The sequence below is a fragment of the Mercenaria mercenaria genome, chromosome 18 (genome assembly GCF_021730395.1).
Source record: "Mercenaria mercenaria strain notata chromosome 18, MADL_Memer_1, whole genome shotgun sequence".
NCBI lineage: Eukaryota > Metazoa > Mollusca > Bivalvia > Venerida > Veneridae > Mercenaria > Mercenaria mercenaria.
The window spans coordinates 49,237,139-49,249,137 of NC_069378.1; positions in this window are offsets into that span (position 1 = coordinate 49,237,139).

An 11,999-nucleotide genomic window follows, 5' to 3' on the forward strand; every position below is an offset into this window, starting at 1 on the left:
CATTACCTGTGATCGCTTTCGACAAAAGTCACGTTTTAGCTCTAATATAGGGTAGAGAACACCAATTGTTTTCCCATAGCCTTCCATTATAACATTATGGCGTGTACGGCCTTCCATATATAGAAACATGTATATCCAATCACATTTTTTTCAAGAACTATCTTAGTTCCACCAAAATATCGGACAAAAAACATATGAATAGTGATACTTTATTTAAGTAATTTTCGTGTGAATGAGATGACCCCCTGTTTACATCGTTGTCATAGCGGGAGAAATTCATTTGATGAAACTTTTTTTCAATACACATAAAATGTAGCAAATTTTATCAAAATGTATAATGAAATACTGTAAATGCAGTAAAAACATTCCTTTTTGAAAAAAAATCACTTCTTGGGTTTGTTTACATGACTGACCAATCAGAACGCACAGATGCTACCTTATTCCCAGGTATACACTTACCTCATTCCCAGTAAATTCCCTGTACTTTTTTGAATTGGTGGTCTCTGACCTTCAAGCCCTTTTCCCTTTCTACATCTCTCTTTCGGTAGGTTGGGATATAAGTACTATACTTGGGGAATTAGGTTTTTGTCTCACACTTAAATTGTCACATTACCCGACTGTCAACTACTAATTTCTTATTTATGTCCATAGACTTGTATTTTACTTGCATGTACCAATATAATATGCTTATCATTTTTATGCTGTGCTTTAACCATGTGCTTTTCTTTTACAGCCATTTTTAGTTCTTATTATTTTACCTAATAGTATGTTTGCCGGGAAATAGCTTTAAGCTAATGTTTTTTTGTTATATAATATCCGACGTTAAATAAAGTTTCTTGTCTCTTGTATTTTCTTACGGTATCTTGTATCTAACCAGTGTTCCTGGATTCTGTACCAGTACAAACCTGTTCTCCGTAAGTAACTGCCAACTTCCCCACATGAATCAGAGGTGAAGGACTAATGATTTCAGACACAATGTCGCTTATCAAATATTCACGGAGAACATACGTCCCGCCCGAGGATCGAACTCACGACCCTGCGATCCGTAGACCAACGCTCTTACCTACTGAGCTAAGCGGGCGGGCTTCATGTACGTGTAGTTCATGTAGTTCTAGAAACCGTACAGCGAAGAGCTGTATAAAGAATGTTGTTTTTTAGGTCCTTTTGACATACGTTTTCCCGAAATGATATTTGGCACTAAGTCTTCCAGTTCACAATATAGATATGTGTATATATATATATATGTTTCTTCTTGTAGTTCACATCATAATGTTTTGCTATTTTCCATTTATATTATAGTTTATCCCGCTACCAAAGTTACAAGTGTATTTCTGACAATCATATAGCATCTTTCTATTCCGAATCACATCCAAAGGATGTCCATGTGCTACACAAAATAGTCCCATTCATGAACAATGCGGATGAATTATCAATGAACAAGCAGTTCTTATTCAATCTGTATCCACTCGCACTGACCATTTAGATTATATAAGATCTATCAATGATAAGACATTCCAGCCCATGGCTACATCACAAGCTAGGTCAGACAGAGTTCATCTTAGATATTAGGCACATTAAATTTGTATTTGTTTCTCATTCGTGTATATTCGTAGACTGGCATTTAAACAGAAAATAAATCTACCAAAAACCCGCAACCATCAGACATTTCAAGGCTTTGATTATTACATGTAGATCATTTCATACTATTTTGTTATCTTTTTCATTTATATTATAATTATAGTTATTATAGCAACCAGGAGGGTCTAATACCATCAGTTGTTCCAGTAGCAACACAGTCCTCAAAAGTTTAAAACTATGTACACTGCATCACACTGTCTTATGTTTCTTATAGCAACACTGTTCATACATGTACTAGTTTAAAACTATATACACTGTTTACACTGTCTTACATTGTGGCTTTTTAGTACCCAATTTAACCCTTTAAATATAACAGTTAGGCGAAAATTTATTTTGCCATAACCCAAAACTTGTTCAAATAGAGAAAAGTGGAAACTTCACAGGTCGCTCAACATGACAAAAACGAAAACGAACATGTTGCCAATCGGTTTGATTGAGCCTGTTCATGGACGGTAGTGGAAATGCATGCTACCGTCCACGCCCTCTAGCCCCGGGTTAAGCAGAACTCAACATTTACATATGCTAAAGGTATAAAAAGCAATTTAGAGACATCCGCAGATGTATTCAAACGGCGGTGAACATGAAACCTTCAATGATACACGTGTTGAGGCGTGTAATTCCATGAAGAGCAGCGTTTGGTCCCCAGATAAAGTAAAGGGTTTGCCCCAAACGAGAAAACAATGGGCAGAACTAAACAAACTGGAATTTAGGAAGGGGATCTGAGGTTATGGAGCCTGCGTATCACAGGAACTGTCAAAAGACAAAATTAAAAAGCAGGCACCATATCCAAGGGGTGATTATACAATACCCAAGGCTATGAAAGCGGGAATATTGGAAACAGCCAGGCCGAAATGGTCATGTTGAGAAACTTAACAGTACCAATAACACGACATAAAAGTCGTGCTGAACGATCTGAGAAGATCGAAATATAACAGCCCTGATTGAATGTACGGGGAGACTTTTTACGGCCGCCACACGGCACAAACAACGCTGCTGTGATAATAAAATAAAGAAAAGTGGAAATTTCACAGGTCGCTCAACACGACAAAAACGAAAACGAAAATGTTGCAGGCTCGGTTTGATTGAGCCTGTTCATGGACGGAAGTGGAAATGCATGCTACCGTCCACGCCCTCTAGCCCCGGATTAAGCAGAACTCAACATTTACACATGCTAAGGTACAAAAAGCAATTTACAGACATCAGCAGATGTATTCAAACGGCGATGAACATGAAACCTTCAATGCTACACGTGTTGAGGCGTGTAATTCCATGAAGAGCGGCGTTTGGTCCCCAGATAAAGTAAAGGGTTTGCCCCAAACGAGAAAACAATGGGCAGAACTAAACAAACTGGAATTTAGGAAGGGGATCTGAGGTTATGGAGCCTGCGTATCAAAGGAACTGTCAAAAGACAAAATTAAAAAGCAGGCACCATATCCAATGGGTGATTATGCAATACCCAAGGCTATGAAAGCGGAAGTATTGGAACCACCCAGGCCGAAATGGTCATGTTGAGAAACTAAACAGTACCAATAACACGACATAAAAGTCGTGCTGAACGACCAGAGAAGATCGAAATATAACAGCCCTGATTGAATGTACGGGGAGACTTTTTACGGCCGCCATACGGCACAAACAACGCTGCTGTGATAATAAAATAGAGAAAAGTATAGACTTCAAGGAATTTAGAGTGGGTGCATTTACCATATGATCTGGTAGGTTGTTCCATGTATCAACCACCCTGAGACTGAAACATTTTAACCGAGTTTCTGTGCGGGCCTTTTTTTGTATAATTTCTTATTATGACCTCTAGTATTTCTGGAGACGACTTGAATAAACATTTCATTATTTTCTACGACATGATCTATTTTATTTAAGATTTTGTACAATTGTATCATATCGACGCTTACACTTCTGTACTCTAGTGTAGGTAAACCTAAGGTACGTAGTCTTTCGGTGTAAGTATGTCCCACTAATGATTTCACCATTCTTGTTGTACATTTTCCATGCTGATAATATCCTTTTTTAGTCTTGGGGAACAGACTAGGGAAGCATACTCTAGATGTGGCCGTATGAGTGCTTTATACAAGTTCATAAACATAACTCTAGACATGTATGTGAAGGATTTCATGATCAAACCTCAATTTCTGTTGGCTATTTTCACTTTGTTATGGATGTGATGATCAAATTTCAGATTTTTATCAAATGTTACACCAAGATCTTCCTCTGTAGAGACCGGCTGGATTTTCGTAACTGTACTTTGACCATCTTTCATGAAGAATTCTGCTCTTTGATCGTTTGCAATTGTTAAGACCTAGCATTATTTGGTATTGAAGACCATCTGCCATTTCTTTGCCCACTCACATGCATTAAAAATGTTATCTTGCAGCACGTTCTCATCTTCAAGACCGTCATTAACCGAATATAGTTTTGTATCGTCAGCAAACAGCTTCACCGTACAAGTCATTGCCTCAGGAAGATCATTGATGTGGATTAGAAAAAGGACAGGTCCAATCACAAGTTACCTTGTCGTACCGAACTCTCTACTGGTTTCCACGGAGAACTTTTACCGAACGTTCACTATCACTCTCTGTTGTCGACCACACAAGAAATTTTCAATCCATTTGTATATGTTACCTCTGATACCACAGTTCCAAACATTTATACGAAGTCTTTTGTGAGGCACTTTATCGAACGCAGTTTTGAAATCTAAGTAAATTATATTTACATTCCCTTTCTTCATCGATAGCTTTACTCCAATCTTCAATGCACTCCAAGAGTTGTGTGGTACATGAATGATTTTTTCTAAAACCATGTTGTTGTTTGGTAAGGATCCCATTGTTTTCCAAGTGCGCCACAACAGCGTTCCCATAGCCCGACAGCAAATAGAAGTGACGCTAATAGGACGATAGTTTTCTGGGTTAATCCTTGACCCCGATTTGAATATGGCAGAGACATTGGCTGTCTTCCACGAGGTTGGTAGTTTACCTTCCTGTAGTGATGAATTAATTATCATTTTTAGTGGTTCAATTACAGTCATCATACATACATTTATTATATATATATCAGACAGTGTATTATCAAGTATTTTTTCTTCCATAACTGGCATATCATTTGTATTTTCAGTGGTAAAGACACTAATAAAGTGGTTATTTAATGTATTTGCTATTTATTTGTCGTCTGTTGATAAGTTGTTCATCTTCCGTTATGATACTATTTACTTTGGCACTAGTTTTGGTATTGGATCTAACATATTTCCAGAACATCTTTGTGTTATTGCCAACGTCTTATGCTATGTTTTTCTCATATTCGTACTTAGACCTCCTTAACTCATACACCACTTTATTTCTTGCTAGTTTATATTCATTATATCTATACTAAGCAGCAAAAGAAACGATCCAGTTTTATAACTAGGGTATTTTTTATTTAAAAACTTTAATTTATAAATCACTTGTGTTTTTCATATCACATTATACTTGAAGAACTTCTCGTGAAAAATTTAAAAAAATCAATCAACCGTGAAGTCATTAGTCCCACAATAGCTGTTTTGCACGAAATTCACGTACGCTTGTAATTAACAACTTTCTTTGTGAAATTTTATTGTCATTGGAAAGATTGATAATTGGCTAACTCGAAAAACAGCATAAAGTTAAAAAAAATATTGTTGGTTGCACCGCACGGCTGAATCAAATTTAGCACGAGCGCCAAATTGGGATGTTACAATGCAACTGACGCGCAGAAGATATAGCCTTTCAAACGGCTATTGTGGGACTACTGACATCACGGTTGATTGATTTTTAAAAATCTATCATGTGAAGATCTTCAAGTGTAATTTTGGTATGAAAAAACAATTCAAATTTGAAACAATAATTTCTTATTTCAAAATATACCAGTTATACATCTGGATAGTTTCTTTTGCTGTTCAGTATATTTTGGTTTTTACAGTTCATATATTTTGTCCATTTCTGTCTCTTTAATTTTATTGCTTCAGCCGCACCTCTGTCTACATATTGGTTGCGATGATTTGGGTTTGAAATGCGTCTTGGAATAATATGTTTATCAATTATTTGAGATATGTTATCAGCAAATTTTCCGCAATACATCTCAACCCCCGTGTCTCCAATTGCAGTCCAGTTAATTTTCTTTAGATCTTCATTCATGGCGATATAATCCCCTTTGTGATATAAATATCTTGGTAATTTATTATCCCCCGACGAAAGTCGGAGGGATATAGTTTTGGCGTTGTCCGTCCGTCCGTCCGAAGCCATATCTAGGAAGTGGTTGGGAACATTTAAATAAAACTTCATATACATGTTCACCACTATGAGGTTATGCGGGCCGTCAAGTTTCATTCAGATTGCCCAAGTAACACCAGAGTTATGGCCCTTAGAAGTTTCTAGTGTTAACTATATAGGGTACTATTAATATGGCAATTTCTGCACCATAACTTTTGATAAATTTGACCTAGAACTATGAAACTTGGATAGAATTTAGATCACTATAATGTGGTTGTGCACACAAAATTACATGTACAAGTAGATCTGCAAAGCTATATCATTTACAGTGAGTGATATGCAGTGAGTGATATAGATTATATCTCACTGATAAAATTTCATCAGTTAGCATAAAATATATAATGATCATCTTGTAACATTTTGGCTGCAATGTCTGTTTTAAATATTGGTCATCAGTGTGTGGAACCCCAGGATCGGACACAAAGACATGACCATTCTACCTTATTGATATTTCGTATCCCCCTGTTTAATCAGGGAGTCAGTAGTTAGCAGTTTAGACTACAACGACAGCGATCCGGGTTCGATTCCCGGACCCGGATCAATTCCCGGTTGCGGCTGATATCCCGACTAGTGTTCAGTGCTGGGTGATTTACTTTACTTGGTACTGATTCCGACAGTATCGGTCTAGACTGGGGAGGTAAATATTACGCCTGCCGTGGGCTCGGCTGGAAATAAGTTGGTCCATCTATTCCTGGTGGGGACTAGTCTGGTCCCCGTCGTACTATGTATTTTAGTACCAATCGACAGTGAAGGGGCAGGTAATCCAGACAACAACAACAAAAAAAAAAAACAATTAAAATCTTGAGAAAGAACTATGTTGTTTTATACTGCCAAAAATGTCAAGTAAGTATTTATGCTAGTTATTTAACATAAATTGTTAAATCCAACTGCGTTACCACTTTCAGTTGAGTAAATACGACAAGAAGACATTGACCTGGTCAATCCATTTCAACATGTAGTGTACGATTCGATGCATGAATTTGTTGCGCATAATTAGATGGTCGCAATGGGGATTGTTTTCACATAAGAACCATGCATTCGAAGGTAACGATAATATTTAGTTGTTTACATGTAAATTTGCTGATATATGTCTATATGTAATCCGTGGAGCGCGTTCAGTCATAGTCGCCCATTCACTTTTTGTTCAACTGTGAGAGTGCAGCTTTAATAGTTTTCAACTTTGAAAATGCTAAGGGACCCTTCTGACCCCTGCCCCACCCCGCCCCCCCCCCCACCCACGCGGGAACCGCCCATGCAGCTCTTTTTACAACACAAGGCTATGAGTAAATTATATAAAACAGTAAAAGGTGTAAAGAATTGATATAATTTCTTTTTGTTGAAAGAAAACACACTCTCCTTATATCTTTTCATAAGTTGAGAAACACTTTTCTTACAAAAAGGCGAGACTAAACAAGTTAGGATCTAGGTTAATTAATAAGTGCGTCACTATAGAAAAATGTGTTGTTTTTCTCACGAAGTGCACATAAAATGCATCTAAAGTTATTAGTTAGGTCATATAAGTGTTATATTGCAGTAAAATGATGGACATTGGGTATAACTTGAGTGACAATTTATCTATATTTTACGAGAAATATTTTTATTGTTTATTACTGTGGGTTTGTACCAGAATTCATTAATTTTCCTTATGTAAATGATGTATTTGACCAGTCTGTATAAATATGGAGACAAAATGTGTATTGTCGGACTAAGCTGAAGGGGAGGCCCGCTCACACAGAAACCATGTGGTGGCTCGGAAGCAGTCCAGGGCTAAGGCCTTGCACTGTGCACAGCCTGAGAAGGAATGAAGACGGAGACAGAGAGTTATGAAATGCTTAAAGGCTTATTTGTGCTAGATGGAATTTTGTAAGCTCTGTCAGTTATACTGTTGGTGACGGAAAATAAACTACATAGAAACAAAAAACAGTGTATTAAGTTATTTATCCAGCGGGCTTAAAGGAGCGGCTACGCTACACTATTGATCTGGTGCCGTGACCAGGATCGAACAAACTGATAATTTGTCGCGGAAACACAACAAGAAGTACTACAATCGAATGATATTTTGGGAAATCAACGCGGAAAGACAACAAGAAGCAAAACACCTCAAAAACTATTTAGATTACGGGTAAATAAAAAGATACTACAATGGATCAAATATATCTTGGGAAATTGTTTTTGACACACACCTAAATGCACGGCATCAAAACGGCTACGTAGATCACTGGGACAAAGGGTATACATCGTCAGCTTTTGCTTACCTTTCAAGTATTGCATCATGATGCCCGAGCAACAAGGCAACATCAAAAGAAGAGATGACAGAATAAAAACCCAGATTTGGCGGAGATGGTAAAACTACTAGAATATCGGGATCAAAAGACGGATAAATACATATTCAAAGATGAGAAATGGAACAAATCCTGCACAAGGGACGTCGAGAACCACAATTATTATAGCGAAATCCGTCGGAAATAGACTTAAAGAGATTTCCTATAGTTTTTTTCCTTTCATAGAATTTTTTTAAATTCACATATATGATAGGAAAATTTGTGCTGAAAACAATGAACAAATAAAAACAATAGGTCACCAGGCTTGTTTTTGTGAAAAATTGTTTTGAACACACCCACTGTTGCTGAAACTGCCAGCGATTTTTCAACATTTTCATAATTTTCTGCTTTTTTATAAATACCAACCAAAATATACATCCAGGCAGCACAATACGGTTTTTTCTTTTTACAGATTTTATTATATACTTATTTGATATCATAGTCATATTTGTAATACTCTATCCTTACAATAATGGGTACAAATGAAAAAAAAATATTGTTTCGTATTTACTTTTGTGAACTTTTTTCAATGAAAAATACCCATAGTGATGAATATTTTTTTAAATTTTGAAAAAATTCTTTCATAGAATTTTTTCTTTTTCTTCTTGTGTATAGATAATTGTATTGTGAGCATAAAAATGGTTAAAAATGTGTGGGTCACCAGGCTAAATTTTATGTTAAGACCGCTAGAATACAACACCTGTTCGGACGGAAATGGCGCGAACCTGGCCAAATTGATTACATGTATGTCTGCTAAAAGTTAAAAAAAAGTTTTAAAAAATCTTAATTCTTTCTATAATTGAATACTAAATAATCTGAAAGATGATGTTGTCTTATCAGTACTAAGTCAATTATCTTACATTATATGAACAACACAGTCTTTGTGCTAAAATGCGATGTGAAAACACAACCACAAAAATAGCAAGATACCTGTCAGGCATGATACTTGTCAATACAACATAAACCAGTATCAACATTTGATTACTGATATAACTTATCAAAAATGTTATTTCATTCAAAATTCCTCATATTTAAGATTGTCCGTAACATGTTTCAACAAATGTTGACTTCAGTTCAGTTTTCCATAGAAAGTGTCGGCTGCGCAGAAAGATGCGCATAGAAAACTATAGGAATTCCCTTTAAGGCACATTTCTGTTAACGTGTCAAAAATGGTTATAGATGTGAGGTCTGGCGCCGGTAAACTAGCCTAAACTCCACAGTGTTTTTGCCATTGACCATTCCAAGGCTGGACCCTACATGTGTTCCTTTTTCTTGTATGCTTTGTGTCTGTTTTCGCGTCTTTGTTGTTAAATGGCGTTCGTTTGTGTTACTATGTGATATAGTACTGTAAATTGATGAGATTGTCGTTCATGCTTATCAAAGATTTAAATTTCAAGTGTTCAATTATAAGTTGAACACCTCTCGTACAAAGTATATCGTTACCTTCGGAAACAACGCTTCCAATTTATCCGCTACGTACAACAGCTTATCTGGACCAACTTGAACTTCACTGTGACTTCCCGTCAAAATCCACAAGTACACATTTACTAACATTGTTACTGGAAAGGCTTATTCTTCTTTATTTTTTTTATATATATTAGTTTATGCTTCTTGTGAGTAAAAAGCAACAGTTGTTTATATGTGCTTAATTAATTATCAAAGTGTGGCAGCCCGTGACGCGGCAGATCACTTTTTTTTGCACACTTTCGGTCTTTGTATCAATTATTTTTTGCATTTTCATTGTTGAGTTTTTTTCAATGTCTCTAATAAGGTAGGTTGATCGTCACTAATATGTTTACAGAACTGACATTTATTACTCCACTGTCTTTTAGTACACTAATATTATAATGTATACATTTTGGGAAAATGTTTCGTAATACATCCAAATTAAAATTATTTTCTATATTCTTCATTTAATTTTAGAGGCTAGTGAAATTGGTGACCTTTTTATGAATTTTGAACAGCGTTAGAATTAAGCGAGTTTTAATTAGGGTAATTTAATACCAATATAATATATTTTTAGGCCTGCATTTTCATGTTAAGTTATGAGCATGTTTTCTTTTCATTCTCTGAATTGAGATTTTCAGATATATAGTTTGGAAAAAAACATACTTTTACCATTGATGCTTTGGCCATATCAATTTCCACCCCAAATTGACAAAACCCTGCTGGTTTCTATCTTGCGTTTTACCTGGGAAGAAGATAGAAATTATTGCACGTCCGAGTGATGCTTAAAATTACATATTACCAACGACAGTATTTACCAGATTGCAACTACATTTGTGACATTTTGTCTATATCTGCATTTTCCTATAGCATGTCACTTAAAAATGAAGGCGTGAGAATATAAAGTTTTGAAACGTGACACGGAAAGAAGCGAAAAAGAGTAAATTTAGAGCTTTTTTATATATCGTCGCACCACGTAATTTTACGCACACATATTTCGACGCCATTTTTGTTTTGACCTCGTTCTCGATTAACTTGGGGTTTCCGATGACGTAGTTACTCGGTGTCATGACAGAAAACATCATGGTTAATTTTACCGATAAAAATGTTGGAAAGTTCAGGATTTGAAGATTTTTATCAACTTACATTTACCCTATACATAATTTTTAATGTTTCTACTAATGTAAATTTTCATGCATTTTAAAAACGTCCCTGTGGAAGCTTAGATTTAAAAAGTTACTGGAAATGTTGTTGTACGTGTCGTCTGCAGCCGACTTTGGTGCTATCAAGGTCACACCACTGCCATGTGACATATGTAGTCGCACTATTTTATGCACTGTTTTGGAAGGTGTAAGCATTATATATCAATGCGATCATTTCTACTCACTTCATTTTATTTCTCTTGTCAAGTAAGCTGCGAACCTTGGGTTCATCAAAAACAAAATGTGCCCAATTCCTCTGTAAACACTGCAGTCCAGAAAAATGAAAGAAAAAATATCAGATAGTGTGTATTAAAAAGCAGAGTGATTATTTATGTTCTTAGCCCCTTATGTTCATGAATGTTTAAATTTTTTCAGATTTATTTATATCATTTGGCCTTATATTGATTATCTACTTGCATCTGCTTTTGTGTCAAGTTTTATTGCAGCGTCCATGACAGTTATGGTGTAGCAGATTACTTACAGTGATTGCACAAATATTTAAGCCAATCAAAAGCTTCGTAACAAGTATCATGTAACGTCCATTCTACAGATAGAGGAGCAACTTGGACATTAAAAATGTCCCCACATCTGATGTTCCCAAATATAATCAGATTTGTTTTTATTTAGTTGTTTCATGCCTTTGGAGTATACAAATTAAATATTTTAGTTAACTATCGACAATTTTTCGTTATTTCATTGATTTTGCAAAGATAGCTGTTAATCAGCGGCAGATACGTTACACTGCGAATTTTCATTCAAAAAACTATTTTAATATAACATATAACAATATTTGTGTCCGTTATTTACCAGTTCAGACTAAATTCTCTTTACAGTTTAATAAGAAATGAAGTTATTTATATATCATGATTGATAAGATAAATCAAATTGTATGGAAAAAAAAATTTAATTTACACAAATATCAATTGTCATAAAACGCACTTCATATTGGATTATGAAATAAGATCTATATCATTATGTAGATTAACGCACTTGAATTGATGAGGGAAACATACTATATGAACAATATAACTGTTGGTTCTTAGATATATCCGAAAGTACAGTCTTTTTGGTGAAAATAGTCTACCCATTTCGTATAAACG